Below are 16,199 nucleotides of genomic sequence, written 5' to 3'. Positions count from 1 at the left end.
TTAGGAGCCATTTGAGTAGTGTGTTCCTCCATCTTTTAGCAGTTCATTGTTTATCTTATCAGGACCAGGTGCTTTTGTATTTTTTAATTTTTTTATTCGTTCTTGTAACTCTTCTTCTGATATTAGTACTCTATCGTGAGTTTCGTTAATGTTTCTTTCTCTGTTCTCTTCTTCTCTTTCTCTACATATAGAATTTCGTGAAATGCTCAGTCCATTGTTCCTCCGTAATGTTATCTATCCGTACAAATTCATTCATTTCTGTTTTTTGTCTTCTTACCATCTTCCACACCTTTTTCTGGGATCCGTAGAGGTCGTATTCCATATCTTTGGTAAATTTCTCCCAGTGTTGTTTTTTGATGTTATCTATTTCTTGGTTCATCACCCTGTGTCAAATAAAATCATTGCATAAAGAATGATGTTGACTTAAGACTAAGACAGTTCAAAAGATTGACTTACAACACAACGCAAAAATTATGAAAATATACTGGCCCAACAGAATAACTAATACAAAACTATGGGAAAGATCAAAGCAAACTAACAAAATATCTACTACAGTCAAGGAAAAAAAATGGAAATGGATTGGTCAAACTTTGAGGAAAGATATATTCAAGTGCTTGTCTTGCAACATAGCAAGACAAGCACTTGAATACCAATACCAACCAGAGGAGCAAAGAAAGAGAGAATTTAATATAACCGCCAGAAAATTTAACATGTTAATTTACCCAAAAAAGACAAAATGCATGGTTATAGTTACAACAGCAAATCTACTATAAGATGTAAATTACAGCCGGAGGGTCAGATAATAGAACAAGTGCTGGAGTTTAAATATCTATACTAAATTTCAATAAGACATGAAGTGCATGTAAACAACGATTTTAATTATTAAAGGTGTCCAAAATGTATCTACTCGTGCCATAGTAACAGTATATTATTAACATCACTTTATCACTTTTTTCCTTTGCTAGATTATTAAGTTTTTATTGTATAGTATATAAATTATTGTAATCACTGAATACAAAGGTAATAAAAAAATAATCCTAATAATTAAATGAATGAATATTATACGCGATTATACAAGTAGTCCAAGTAATGAAACTTAAAATAGGACAACACCTCGCAATTTTTACAGAATGGATCCATTTGCTTGAAAATTTGAGAATAAGTAGTGGATAGTCCAAGGATCAAAATCTATATGATGCCGAAAGGCGCATTTATCATGGGGGTGGTTGTCACCCCATCTCGGGGGTGGAAATTTTTTATTATATTTTGACCGCAAAAGTTAGTAAAAACATTCATTCTAAGCAAAAAACGTTTTATACATTTTTTTGATAAAATTAATAGTTGTCGATTTATTCGCTATCGAAAGTGTTAGTTTTATATAAAAAAAATCAATGTTGTTAATAAGATTTCCGCTAATAACTCCAAAAGTTTTCGTTTTATCAAAACAACTTTACTTAACAAAAATGTACCTTTTGAAACAATAAACAAAACCGTTTTTTTTTATTTTTTTTAAGACCAATAGTAATCGAGCTATACATTATTAAATGTTAGCTCTTCTTCGTCAAATGCTAAATACTGTAGTTTCAAAGTCAAAAGACGGCAAAACTATGCATTTTTCGAGGATAACTTGCTCAAACTAATTTAAAGTATTTAAAAATATCTGTCTCCAGAAATAAAAAGAAAGTCTTTAGCTCAAAAATTAAGTGGCGTATATTGAAAAGAATGTTAGTCCCTACTTTTTTCAGCGAAAAAGTGATCCGAAGCAACCTCCTAATCACCACCCTAATTAAAATTAGTCATCAACCTTATTTGGTCTTCTTTATTTTTATATTATTAATAGGCCCTAGAAGTTTGACCGGCTTAGAATGATTAGTTTTTAAAAAAATGGAGTTAGAAGCGAATAACGAATTTTTGTAGTTTGGAAAAAATGGCTTTTTCTTCAGAATAGAAAGATTTAAATATGAAATTGTAGCTTATTTAATTCTCAAGAAACTGGTTTGCAAAAATTTTTACTACAGCAAAAATTTAGTGAGCTATGGATAATTAAAACTTGTAATAACATGCAAAAACCACCTTTACCAACCCTTTCAAAGTCACCTCTTTTTGCGACTGAGGATTTTAAAAACAGTCTTATAGACCTTATAAAAACCTACAAAATTCTTTTTTGCCAAACTGTCTAGGATAAAAAATAGAAAAGTTACGGTTAAAAAATCAATATATTTTTTAGAAAAAAAAAAAAAGGAGAAATCCAATTGGATGCATAATAATGTAAGTTAGCGGTGCTTTTAGTCATTGGCCTTATTCATTCTTCTTTATTTATGTATTATTAATAGATTCTAGAAGTTTGACTGGCTTAGAAAGATTAGTTTTTAAAAAACTGGGGTTAAAAGCGAATAACGAGTTTTTGTAGTTTGGTAAAAATGTTGATTTCTTCAGAATAGAAACATTAGCATCAGAGATACGAAAAAATGTTTAAATATGAAATTGTAGGTTATTTAATTTCCAAGAAACTGGTTTGAGAAAATTTTTTATACGGCAAAAATTGAGTGAATCGTAAATTAATATATTATTGAAAAACACTTATTTTTTCGATATAAAACTAACACTTTCGATAGAGAATAAATCGAAAACTATTCATTTTATCAAAAAAATGTATAGAATATTTTTTGCTTAGAATGAATGTTTTTATCAACTTTTGCGGTCAAAATATAATAAAAAATTTCCACCCCCGGGATGGTGTGGCAACCACCCCCATGGTAAAAGCGCCTTTCGGCATCATATAGATTTTAATCCATGGACTATCTACTACTTTTTCTCAAATTTTCAAGCAAATCGGTCCATTCTGTAAAAATTGCGAGGTGAAAAGCTTCAGTTCCTGGACTAAAGTAACTGTTATCCAAAAATATTGAAAACCTGAACCAAATAGCCATCTTTATGTTGCTGAGGATGACATCGCTGTCAACTAATGTTTACATCTAGTGCATAGCTCATGTGAATAAACTGTTGGCATCACAGTACCTAGCTAAGGAAAGGTCAAAACAAGTGGAAGATTAAGTGAATACAACAAACAGAAGAATTATAGAAACAGCAGAGATGAAAATCATTAGAAAAATCACTATGGAACAGAGCTAGAAAGAAGTACAGATATTCGACGTAGATGCAAGGTATAAGCATCAAGGACTGGGTAAGAAATTAATACAATAGTAGAATGGGACGATCATATAAGCTAAATGACAACATATACAGGGTGTAATAAACATGCAGGTCATAAATTAAATAACATATTCTGGGACCAAAAATAGTTCGATTAAACATAACTTACCTTAGTACAAATGTGCACACAAAAAAAGTTACAGCCCTTTGAAGTTACAAAATGAAAATCGATTTTTTCCAATATATCGAAAACTATTTGAGATTTTTTATTGAAAATGGACATGTGGTATTCTTATGGTAGGAACATCTCAAAAAAATAATAGTGAAATTTGTACACCCTCTAAAAATTTTATGGGGGTTTTGTTCCCTTAAACCCCCAAACTTTTGTGTACCTTCCAATTAAATTATTACTGAAGTAGCATTAGTTAAACACAATGTTTTTAAAACTTTTTTACTTCTCAGTATATTTTCGATAAGCCAGTTTTTATCGAGATGCGGCTTCTTTTTTAATATGTTAACATAAAATTTTTTTGGTGGTTCTGTTCCTTAAACGCCCCAAATGTTTGTGTACATTAAAATTAAAATATTAATGTGGTACCCTTAACAGAATGTTTGTAAAACTTTTTTGTCTCTTGGTATTTTTTCGATAAACGCTTTTTTATCGAGATATTAATATGATTCAGAATATACCTAAAGATGTAGATTCACAATAAATTTTCATATTATTACCAGGGGCCTGATTCTAATTCAAATTTCGACTGAAAACATGTCGCAATCAATATGGCGACGGTTGAAATGCGACTGTGCGAGCCTTGTGGATTTTAGTTGAACTAACGAAATGACGTCACGAAATAGCGACTATCGAAATTAATAGCAACTCCAAAAAAGTGCTTGATATTATAATTTCGACTGTCGAAATTATTGTGACACCACGTGAATTATCAACTCAATGAAAGATGTAAGGTAATAATCTGGGAAAATTAGTATAAAACAAGGAAATAGTATATTGTACAACAAGAGAGAAAAAAGACATATTTCTCACGAGCGCAGAAGTATGGCAAATCAAGCGAGAGAGAAATATGTCATTTTCTCTCGTGTTGTACACTGTACTTTTTCTATGGATGCGTTTTTGTCAAGAGTTCAAACTTCAAAATTAAATAATTTAGGTGCTTTTAGGTAATATTATATGCCTAAATTGAAAAAGAAATACATATATACACATAGGTATTTAATATTCTTAATATGTATTGTTATGATCTGCTTCTTATTACTTTTATATTAATTATTATTTACTTGATCAATTATTTAATTAACGCAAATCATACATAAAAATTAAGAAAAAATCTCAGGGTGCCTTTTTATAATATAAAAAAATGTCTAAATTATCTTATGTTATACTTATCTTCTCTCGTGGTTTCAGTATCTCTTAGTTGATCCTTATCGGGATAAAATAGGAAAAGGAAATAAATAGAAAAATCATAAATAAAAACATACAATTACCTTTATTATCAAAAGCAATGTTCTGTAAATTTATCAATTAAATTCTGTGGGCATAACTGTCCAAAAGAAACTTTTACCATATAAATTAATCTAATTCAAACAAATATTTATCGCTTTGTTCTTGATACCATTAATAAACCCATCTAAACAAACAAATTTCGTATTCGCAAATTACTTATACTTCCTATTAAATTTTTGAAATGTTGGAATCTTAAATGCATATGTTTTTACGTAAAAAAATTAAACTTCTGATTATTACAGATAACAGTTTTCAATATATTGAAAAAAATCGATTTTTATTTTGTAACTTCAAGGGGCTATAACTTTTTTTATGTGCACATGTATACTAAGGTAAGTTAGTTTCAGTCGAACTATTTTTGGTCCCAGAACATGTGAATTAATTTATGACCTGTATTTTTATTACACCCTGTGTAGTAGCAAAGACGGCGAGACAGTTCAAAACGATGGAACGACAACTTATTGGGTTCACATTGAAAAACAGACAGACAGTCATGTCTACAGAAAAAGAAGAAGAAGACGTAAGGGATAAGGTAATAAATCAACAGATGAAAACGCTTATAGAAGAAAGAAGGCATCAACAAAAGAGAAGAAGCTCTCCGAGAAATGAACAAGAAAGATGATATGGTACAGGTATTCAAAGAATGTAGATGTCAGATATCGTAAGGATATATACATTTATTTCATAAAATTTAATAACCTAGTTTATAAAATTTGTATAACTTTATCTGTACACAAAATTGTAATCTTTCATCATTCACTAATAACCTCTTCTTATGATTGATGCGCTTTTCTATGAATAAAAAGAAAATATCAAAAATTTTGGTTTATGCCCAATAAGATATTTAAATAAAATTAAAGTCCAAGCGGAAATAGTACTACGGATTTAGTAGGTACTTCTTAGAATGGAGCTTCCTTTGTTGAACATAAACATGAATGAGGCCACGCCAATCTTTCTGCCGATAGACTTTTGTTATTGATCGGTTTTGCAAACAGTTGCACCCTGTATTTGCATTGCCTAAACAAATACCCAATAGAGATAAACGATGATAAAGAGATAAGAGTCCATAATCATTATTCGTCACTTTAGCCGATTAGTAGTTCAATCAGCAGTGTGAAAATAATATTATGTGTTTAGGAAAGAACTGGTAAGTTTGAATATTATTATTTATTAATTCCTTTTCATTTTTAACAAGTGCTTTTCGTTATTATTGAATATTGAATATCCTCTTTACACTACAATTTAACTATACAGATATTACCACATGATTATTGAGTTAAGAGTTGCTGTTTTTGTTTGGCACCATATCCCCAAATCTAGTCGTATTGTCCGTAGATTCTCCAGACTGTATACAATGAAACAACTCCTCATTTCAAATGACGAACGTTATTGGTCTGGGAACAAACTATGTATCTACTTCCAAGCAGGTTGACCTTGAGTAACAATTCATCGTCTTCTGGGATATCGTCCATCCAGCGAAGATGGGGTATTCTGCCCTCTGTCACATAATTAGATTCTTCTGATTAGAATTAATGCTTTTGTTTGACAACCAAACTAATCTATAGTTTATCCGATGTCTACCGCTGCTCTAAACAGTCAAGTAGTTGTCATAGAAAATTAAGAAATCCGTGTGCGTTCCATACCTCTTTTTTTCATTACTTTCCCTTGCAAGATCAGCTGTGTATATGCCATGTATATGTATGTAGAGTTGTAAATATTTTATCTTAATTTTTAAGACTCCTGTGTATATTTTTTCTTTAATTATTATTACAAAACACGAAACCAGTGTCCGTCGACGCTCTTAGGGACAGATGTTTGGGCGTATCTAATCGACGGGTAGTTTAGTGAGAAGATTGTGTTCATTTTCAATCGTCCTTAAGACATAAAGATAAACAAGTAGCCGGCTTGATTAATTTTTATAGTTTTCGTTTATTGGAAAAGGTCGGTACTACTTTGAACCAATTTTAATGGGTTGGTTCTCAGGAAAAAACGGAAAAGAGAGATTAGCAGTAAGAGAATTTTATTTAGCGTGGGGGTTGTATAGGCAGTCGATTTTAACATCAGGATCTAGATGGACGTGTTCTTTGGGAGAATAGAAAAAGACGCTTTAAGACGAATATTATGACAAGCCGGTTATAATATTGATTAGACGCAATTATTTCCCAGTACATTTCTTTTTATAAGAACACGTAAATTTTGGTCGCAATTACACATACACTTTTACACTTCGTCAATTTAATAGTATCTATAATTTAATTATCTATTTTATTAATTAAAACTGTTAAACATCACACAGACTTTTAATACGATTGTCTTTAACGAATCCTACATATATTATAATATGTCCCATGTATTCCCAAGATCGACATATGATCCACACAATATATTCCGTTTTTATTCTTCCAGTGTGATAAGATTTTTGTCAACAATTTATTTCCGAAGTGGAAATCCAAACGTCAAATAAACTTATTTTTAAGTAAATTTGTGGCTTATTCTAAATAAAAATAGTATCTTAATTGCATTAAGATGCCACAAAAAATAGCTTCAGTCCGAATATCTTTCTATATTCATTCCAGTCGGGACTTCTCCATGAAAGCATGATCATGGAGAAGATAATAATAATAGAAAGCGTAAATGAAACCAAAATTGGCTACAAAATGGGAAACCGAGCTTTGTTGGTATGCGATGGATGGATAGAGGAGATTAGCCTGCTTAAGAGAAAGCTAGGAGGTGGATTGCAATCAATCACGGAACAGGTTGAGGAGATGCCTAGGTAGTCAGATCAGTGGTGAGCAGTTCAGCGATATGTGAAGAGAACGATGCACAGAAAGGAACAGGCAGAAAGAAAATAAGGGACTACTCCTTACTCACTCCGTGGCGTTACAGACTTTCGTAGGTTTTAGCCGACTCGACAACATGCCTCCATTCTTCTCTGTATTGAGCTAGCTCTATCCAATTCTCCACGCATGTAGCTTTCAGGTCTCCTGCTATATTATCTCTCCACCGGAATCGAGGGCGTCCACGTGGTCTTTTTCCAGTTGGGACTTCCTCTCATACCAGCCTTACTATTCTTTGGTCAGAATGCCTTCTGGTGTCCTGTCCATTGGAGTCTTCTGGACATTATTTCTTTTATGATGTTGGCGTCTGGGTATAGTTCTTCGAGCTATTTGTTAGTTCTTATCCTACATTTTCTTGCTGCTTCATCAAGCAGAGGCCCAAAGATCTTAGGATTTATCTTTCCCAAACACGTAGTCTTTCTTTGTTTGCCTTTATTATCGTCCACGTTTCGCTTACATACATCACTACGGGTCGTATGATTGTTTTATATACTTGTATCTTTGTATGTCTTTTTAGTTGTTTAGATTTTATGAGATTTTGAAGGACATAAAGACATCTGTTGTCGGCTTGGATCCTATTGTTTATTTCTTGTGATCCGTTATTGTCTTCAGTTATTGTTGTCCCAAGAAATTCTCTAAGGCCTTCAAAGTTTAAGTCATCGATGGTGATGTTTTGACCGAGTCTGTTTCTGCTTTGGTTATTGCGGCTCATATACATATATTTCGTCTTGTTTTCGTTGATTTAGAGCCCCATCTTCTCTGCTTCCTTCTCGAACCTGACGAAAGTCTCTTTCATCCTTCATCTGTTATTTCCTATTAAATCGATATCGTCTGCAAATGCCAACAGTAGGTTTGGTCCTTCTCGATGAAATACTGTAGTCGGCTTTTCGATTCTTGTACTTCTGATTAGGTGTTCCAGAGCTAAGTAGAAGAGTTGTGGTGAAAGTACATCTCCTTGTTTTTGGTCCTGTCGTCAGGGGCGGTACAACGGCCTCCTTTATTCAGATGGACTTACCCAAGTTTTTTTCATATATTTTGTCCCGTAGAATACGAATTTTTTGGTTAACAGTTGATCAGGATGTCGATAAGATTGTTATAGACAAAGAACTTGAGGAATTACATAACAGCGATTTCTCGCAAAATAAAACATTTTTTGTATTTTTTGGGTCATTCTAAGCAAAAATGTTCTGGCAAGTTTTTTCGTAAGATGCATAGTTTCGAGATAAACGCGGTTGAACTTTCAAAAAATCGAAAAACTGCAATTTTTGAACCCGAATAACTTTTGATTAAAAAATAAAATAGCAATTCTGCTTACTGCATTTGAAAGTTCAAGTCAAATTATATTGGTTTTGATTATTTGCATTGCTAAAAATTTATTTTTTTATCGTTAAACAAAGCTATAAACACCTAGTGCGTGAGTGATGTTTTCAATGATTTCTCATTTAAAATCGAACGAGTAGGTAGAGTAGGTACAAGTGCAAGCGAGGCAATATCTAAGTAGCATGAATTAAAACGCATGTATTAGGCACGGGAAACACTATGTGTTTATAGCTTTATTTAACAATAAAAAATAAATTTTCAGCAATGCAAATAACCAAAACCGATATAATTTGACTTAAACTTTCAAATACGGTAAGCAGAATTGCTATTTTATTTTTTAATCAAAAGTTATTCGGGTTCAAAAATTGCAATTTTTCGATTTTTTGAAATTTCAACAGCGGTTATCTTGAAAACTATGCATCCTACGAAAAAACTTGTAGGAACATTTTTTTGCTTAGAATGACCCAAAAAATACAAAAAAAAATGTTTTGTTTTGCGAGAAATCGCTGTTATGTAATTCCTCAAGTTCTTTGTTTATAACAATCTTATCGACATCCGGATCAACTGTTACCCAAAAAAATCGTGTTCTACGGGTCAAAATAGATAAAAAAAATTGGATAAGTCCATCTGAATAAAGGAGGCCGTTGTACTACCCCCCCCCCTGGCGACAGGACTGTTTAGTTCATTGCTTATTTCGAATGTCTCCGAGTATTGTTGTCCAACTCTCACCTTACATCGTAACCGTTCCATACACATCCGTATCAAACTGACTAATTTTTTTGGAAAGCCAAGCTCCTGCATCGGATAAGGAATGCATATTTCATAAAAATCCTGCATCACACAGCGATGGAGTGAGAGGGGCTAGACTGATCATAAATAGGGCGGGAGAAAGAGGAGGGGGAGAAAAGGATTTAGCTGTCTTCAACAAAAAGTGAAAGAATGCGTGAAAATCGTGAGTGAATGAGAAGGCAGATGAATGCAATGCAGACGTTATGATCCCCTCAGGACGGTACGGCCGGTAGTTCATGGTTGAGGAAGGTGTTTAGGGGATAGGACATAGGTATTGACGGCGATGGTCTCCGAACAACCCCTGCTGTCTGGGATCTATCATCTAGTGACGACGTACGAGGCATCTTTATGGAGAATTCTCACGACGAGGTCGAGGCGCGTGTTGAAGCGAGCTTCAAGTGGGTCCTAATTTAAACGTCGGCAAAGAGAGATATAATATATATAATAGTGGAAAAGAAAGAGAACGCAGATACCCTAAAAGACGGTAAAATTAGTAATATTTACTTTGTGATAAAATGTCCCGAATATGTCCCAAAGAATACAGGCAACCAAAAAGTTGACCGTCCTCAGTGGTGGAGATAAAAATATTAGTTGGTTTTTTTAATTCTCACAATGATAAAAATTAGAAAAAAACGTAGTTTGACCATAAAATTACCACGCCACTGATCGTACCCTCGGCTGACGAGACATCCACACTATCCACAGGCTAATAAATTTTAGCAATTGGTGTTATTTTAAGGGTCATAAATACCAAATTTTGACAGAAATTTCTCCATCCCTTCTTGGGTTTAATCTTTTTCACGTTGGGTTGAATCGCGTCTTCAGTTTTTATCTTTTTCTGTTACATTTTTTTATTTCACTCATAATGTCGCAACAAGCTCTGTCAGTTTTCCTCTTTAGTGGGATCCAATATTCCTTAATCATCTGCAAAGTATATACAGTAGACTCTCTCTATAACGAACACGGGTATTACGAGGTTTCGCTTATAACGAAATACACTAGATGTCCCATGAAATTCCTGTTGAACTATAACACCTCTATAACAAGTCATATTTGGTTATAACGAGGAAAAATGAAATCGAAGAATATGTTTCTTTACCTGTTTTTGGCGTGGTGATGGCCATAAATAAATACCATAACTGCCTATATACAGGAATGCCCAACATCTGAGTGCTTATTGAAACCAGTGCTGTAATAAATTTCACCGCCGATAATAAACTTCTTCCTTCTTGTTTATCTATCGACCGATATTGAATATTGTAAGAAATTTACAATTTATGATGGCGAAGTCTCATTGTTCAGGTCGACCATCGACACCTAATAAACTACGTAAGAGGCATCAAAACATTTCAGTGGTGGTGGTATGTATTAGAAATAGTAGATAATAAAAGGTACAAATAATACTAAACAAACTATTTATTTTATAACCGAACCGTATTATAATAATATACAAACAAAGAAATTAAGATGTGTCTTCTACAACGTATACTTCGAGACTACAGTAAAAATATCAAAAACAAAACTACTAAAATCGCTTTCACATCCATATGTCTTGTAACACGATACTTTCATGTAATCAATCCTATGTAAGAGTTTTCGACCTAAAAGGTTCGGGGAATTAGCCCGCCCACTTTGACTGCTATGTCCATTTTAACACTAATAAGAATACCATAATTTATAGTTGAATATATTCTAACAGTATGCACAATATTATTGTTGTCTGATATAACGAGATCCGCTTATAACGAGGTAATTAGTCCGCCATTTCAGTTCTTGTTATAGAGGAAGTCTACTGTATCATAGTGTTGGTGACTGGTATCTCCATTGTTCTACATTTTTGTTTTCATCTTTTTAAAGCGCTTACGATGTATGTTTTAAATCAAGTAGGAGACAGGCAGCATCATTGCTTCAGTCCCTTTGATGTTACAAACCCTATTATTTGTGTACCAGATTTAATTGTTGCATTTTTTGGGTTGATTGTATAGTACTTCGAGGTTCTGAGAAAATCTGAGGTTCTGAAAGACTAGAAAACACTACCTATTTGCAATTTTTAATCAAAAACCTCATTTTTTCTCTACGTAACAAAGAACTTAGCGCTCATCTCTCGTACATGGCGTCTATGGGTCTTAATTATTATTCATGTAAAATAGAATTAAAACGAATTGACGTACATACTGCATGCCACAGCTGCTGTCGATTGCTGCTAAAGAGTAAAGTAAAGAAGTAATGCAACAGCAACAGCAACAACGATAGTATATCAGGAGTGAATGGACTTCTCTTCCCTTCCGAGACGAATACGTTGTTTATGTTGAAATGTTTGTAGCGTTTATCGCGGTCTTGTTCCGTTTCTCTTCGACAACATCGAGCAATTTTCAGAAAGGATGCTGTAAATGTTGGACGAAAAATTCTATATACCGGGTGGACTATATCGTTTTATGACATTGAAAACATTGAAAAGTTAGATGTGTTTGTGTGATTGGTCATCTGTGTCTAAGAAACTTCGTAAAAAAATAAAACAGGACGAACGACATCGAGAAATCAACATAAATCGTAATTCTGGGGCCTGGTTCACTAAGGGTGGATGTCACAAAAGTAGAATTTTACAGGAGAGCCCAAAAACCATAAGATAAACCATAAGATACACCAAGTAATAACTGGACACCCAACCTTTGACAAAACTCTATAATTATAACGGTTGAGATTTGGACATCCGGTTATGGTTGAAAAAATGTGACATCCGCCCTTATAGTCCAGGTCGCATCTGTTTTGAGATGGACGTTAAGAGGTGACTCATATTTTTTTGCAGAAATTCCTTGGAATTAACTCATATAATAATAATTGAGTTATTCTCCCACTCAAAAAGGTCCGGAACATTGTTTAAATAATCAAAATGTCAAAAAATGAAGAAAAAATTCGATTTTTTTCTTCGTTTTTTTGATTATAATTTTAAAAGTATTCACTTTCGAGAAAAGTTGTACTGAGGTAAAAGTTGCGTATTAATATTTCCTACAATGTAGGATTGGTTAAAAATTTTAAAAATTGTCACCCTTGTTGTAAAATAGCAATAGTTGCGAAAAAACATAAAAAACCAAGTATTTGCATTTTACGTTTTTCGACCATTTATGCTACAGTTAGGACCTTCATATTTTACCCAGAAAAACTTTATGATATAATAAAACAATACTGTAAATTTCATTAAGATCGGTTCAATAGATTTTGCAAAATAAAGTTTGCAATCCAGCTTTCGCCAAAAAATTCATTTTTTCAAAATGTTGCAGGACAGAAAATAAAGTAGATAGCAAGTTGAAACTTTTTTTACATATAGAAGAGTACCTACTATATCTTTCATCTGCAATTTGCAAAATTAAAATCGGTTAACTACCACGGCGTCAGGAGTTTAAAAAAAAAACATTAATTTTTGGTACTACGCGCAGGACAGTTGTGTTCGATTCACACAAGTTGATTTCCACCAAAATTTATTCCAATCTTTATCTACTACATTCTTTTCTTACTCTATATTTTGTTGTATTTTAATATTTTAATTCCACAAAAATCAAACTAATTTGATTATTGTTTGTGAAATATTGTTTAAACAATTGCATATGTTTAAAAATAATAAACTTTTATTCTATAAGTTAAAATATATGAACAAAGAAAGTTTTGGTAAAAAGTGTTATTTTAAAGGACAGAGTATATGTTTTTATTTTGCAATAAACAAATTTATTTATTTATATCGAAATGTACTAAAAATTAAAATTTATCAATCATTATCAAAGGTCATTGGAATGCGCAATCAGAGCAAAAGTATCCGCTGTCCTGCGCGTAGCACCAAAAATTAAAGTTTATTTAAAAAAAAATCCTGACGCCGTGGTAGTTAACCGATTTTAATTTTGCAAATTACAAATGAGAGGTACGGTATTCTTCTATATGTAAAAAAAATTCAACTTGCTGTCTACTTTATTTTCAGTCCTGCAACATTTTGAAAAAATTAATTTTTTTTGCGAAAACTGGATTGCAAAATTTATTTTGCAAAATCTATTAAACCGATTTTAATGAAATTTTCAGTATTGTTTTACTATATCATAAAGTTTTTCTGGGTGAAATATGAAGGTCTTAAGTGTAGCATAAACGGTTCAAAAACGTAAAATGCGAATATTTGTTTTTTCATGTTTTTTCGCAATTATTGCTATTTTGCAACAAGGGTGACAACTTTTAAAAATGTTAGCTAATCATATGTTGTAGGATATTTAATTACGCAACTTTTATGTCTGTGCAATTTTTCCCGGAAATGAATACTTTTAAAGTTATAATCAAAAAACTAAGAAAAAATCGAATTTTTCCTTTATTTTTTGACATTTTGATTATTTAAACAATGTTCCGGACCTTTTTGAGTGGGAGGATAACTGAAATATTATTATATGAGTTATTCTTAAGCAATTTCTGCAAAAAAAATATGAGTCACCTCTCAACATCCAAATGTACTAATATTTTTACAGATGCGCCCTGGTCTATTAGTGAAGCAAACCCCAGAATTGAAGTAGGCTATGCAATTTTGAAATGGAATAAAATAGACTTAAAGACAACAGACACGAATCGAGACAGTTACCACAACAAATTTAAAATGACAAACACGTTCTTTAAATTTATTCATAAGTATTGCATATTAGTAATTTTGTATTAAACAGTTTACTCGGTACATTCTGAGTAGAACTTTCTGAACTCCGTAAAATGCTTTTGTGAGATCCATAAAGCATAGGAAAAGGGGTTTGCTTATATCTAACATCGAACGTCTGAACATCGCGGCATTTATAGATCTATTTTGGTCTTGAATCCTTGTTGTTCTTCTGAAATGTCAATTTTAAAGTTAAAGTACATAATATACCTACTAAATAACTTTTTCTCGAATATTTTTGTTAATCTATATCTATATCGACCCCGATATACTTCGCGTATTTTGACGTAATTTATATTTTTATGTAAATTCTTTGTAATTAAAACAGTATAGCTATCATTATTTTGTTTTTGACGGTATTAGTGATGTGGAATTAGGTCAATACTGATAACAAAGACCTAACGCCAAGATACTTCCTGTCGGTAAATCAAAATAAAGTCAATTTACTGGAATTTTATATTTTGGATTTGGATTCACTGTCATTTTTCAAATTTAAGTACCGTTCAAGATAAGTTGAGGCGCTCAGAGCAACAGTGGCCTAATAGACTAAGAGCCGCTATAGGTGAAATTTCTTAATCATTTTAGGCACGATGGGACCCTATAACGTAAATAGTAGAACCTAAAAGAAAACGTTTGAACACTGTGCCGTCACTTTTCAGTGGCACATGCGTCGACAGTGGCGCATCAAACTTTCCACTTATGGACGGGATAAATAAATTAAAAGTTGCCCTCCCTTACTAACAAAATTAAATATTTTTTATTTTTTTATGTGATTAACACATAGGATTCAGCGTAATTTTAACACACCACCCCCTTCCGCCTGCCCCCACCATCAAAAACTGCATTTTTCATTTTTATTTTTTTTTTGTGGGATGCAATCAATTTTAAAATTTCAAAAAATTCACACGCATAGCTGAGGCTGTTATAAAACATGCCTATTTTTTATAGACCCATAGGTAGAGTGTACATAACCTCAAAAAACTAAAAGAAATTTTTTTTTTCAAAAAAGCCTATAACTTTTTTTGAGGAATAGCTGCAGGTCTAATTTTTTCTTGATCTTGTGTGTTTTATCAAACACTATATTTTTAATTTTTTCAGATTTTTTCGTAAGGCCCCCACCTTCAAAAATCCGAAAAACTATTTTTTGGGGGGTTTTGGGGGATTTTCCCTATTTTATAGACTTCATAATATATCAAATCAATTTTGTTTTTATAGGTTATATATAACTTGAAGTAACTGAGTCCTTTAAAATATTTAAAAATTGGAAAAACACGTTCAAACCCCCCAAAACCCCCTTAAAAAACAGTTTTTTGGATTTTTGAAGGTGACCAGCGTTACAGAAAAATCTGAAAAAATTAGAAATATAGTGTTTGATAAAATACACAAGACTAAGAAAAAATTAGATCTGCAGCTGTCCCCAAAAAAAAGTTATATGTACACTCAACCTACAGGTCTATAAAAAATAGACGTGTTTTATAAAAGCCTTAAATATGCCTGTGAATTTTTTGAAATTTTAAAATTGATTGCATCCCTCCAAAAAAAAATAAAATCGAAAAATAAAGTTTTTGATGGTGGGGACAGAGAAGGGGGTGGTGGGTTAAAATTACGATGAATATGTCTTAATCACATAGAACTTAAAAAAATAAAAAAAATTAAATTCTGGTAATGAGGGAGGGTATTTTTTGATTTATGTATCCCGTCCATAAGTGGAAAGTTTGATGCGCCACTGTAGACGCATGTGCCACTGAAAAGTGACGGCACAGTGCTCAAATGTTTTCTTTTAGGTTCTGCTATTTAAGTTATAGGGTCCCGTCGTTCCTAAAATGATTAAGAAATTTCACCTATAGCGGCTCTTAGTCTATAATCCCAAAAACGAAGTTTTGAGATAAGTGCAATCTTTGCATTCGTA

At 32.4% G+C, this 16,199-nt stretch overlaps 1 protein-coding gene across 3 annotated transcripts in view; it reads left to right on the top strand.

Moving 5' to 3' along the window:
- LOC114332380 (uncharacterized) overlaps nucleotides 1-16,199 on the top strand; it is a 141,138-nt gene that overhangs the window by 34,351 nt on the left and 90,588 nt on the right. The window contains exon 1 of one of the 3 annotated variants that reach the window (XM_028282177.2): nucleotides 5,730-5,819. The exons of the other annotated variants lie outside the window; for them this stretch is intronic. The gene's annotated coding sequence lies outside the window, so the exon portion shown is untranslated. Of the gene's footprint in view, nucleotides 1-5,729; nucleotides 5,820-16,199 lie in introns of those variants that run through there. 3 annotated transcript variants of the gene reach the window in all.

The sequence above is a fragment of the Diabrotica virgifera genome, chromosome 6, assembly GCF_917563875.1.
Source record: "Diabrotica virgifera virgifera chromosome 6, PGI_DIABVI_V3a".
Lineage (NCBI taxonomy): Eukaryota > Metazoa > Arthropoda > Insecta > Coleoptera > Chrysomelidae > Diabrotica > Diabrotica virgifera.
Note: the sequence above shows the minus strand (reverse complement) of the source record. Positions and strands in the feature narration are given on the sequence as shown.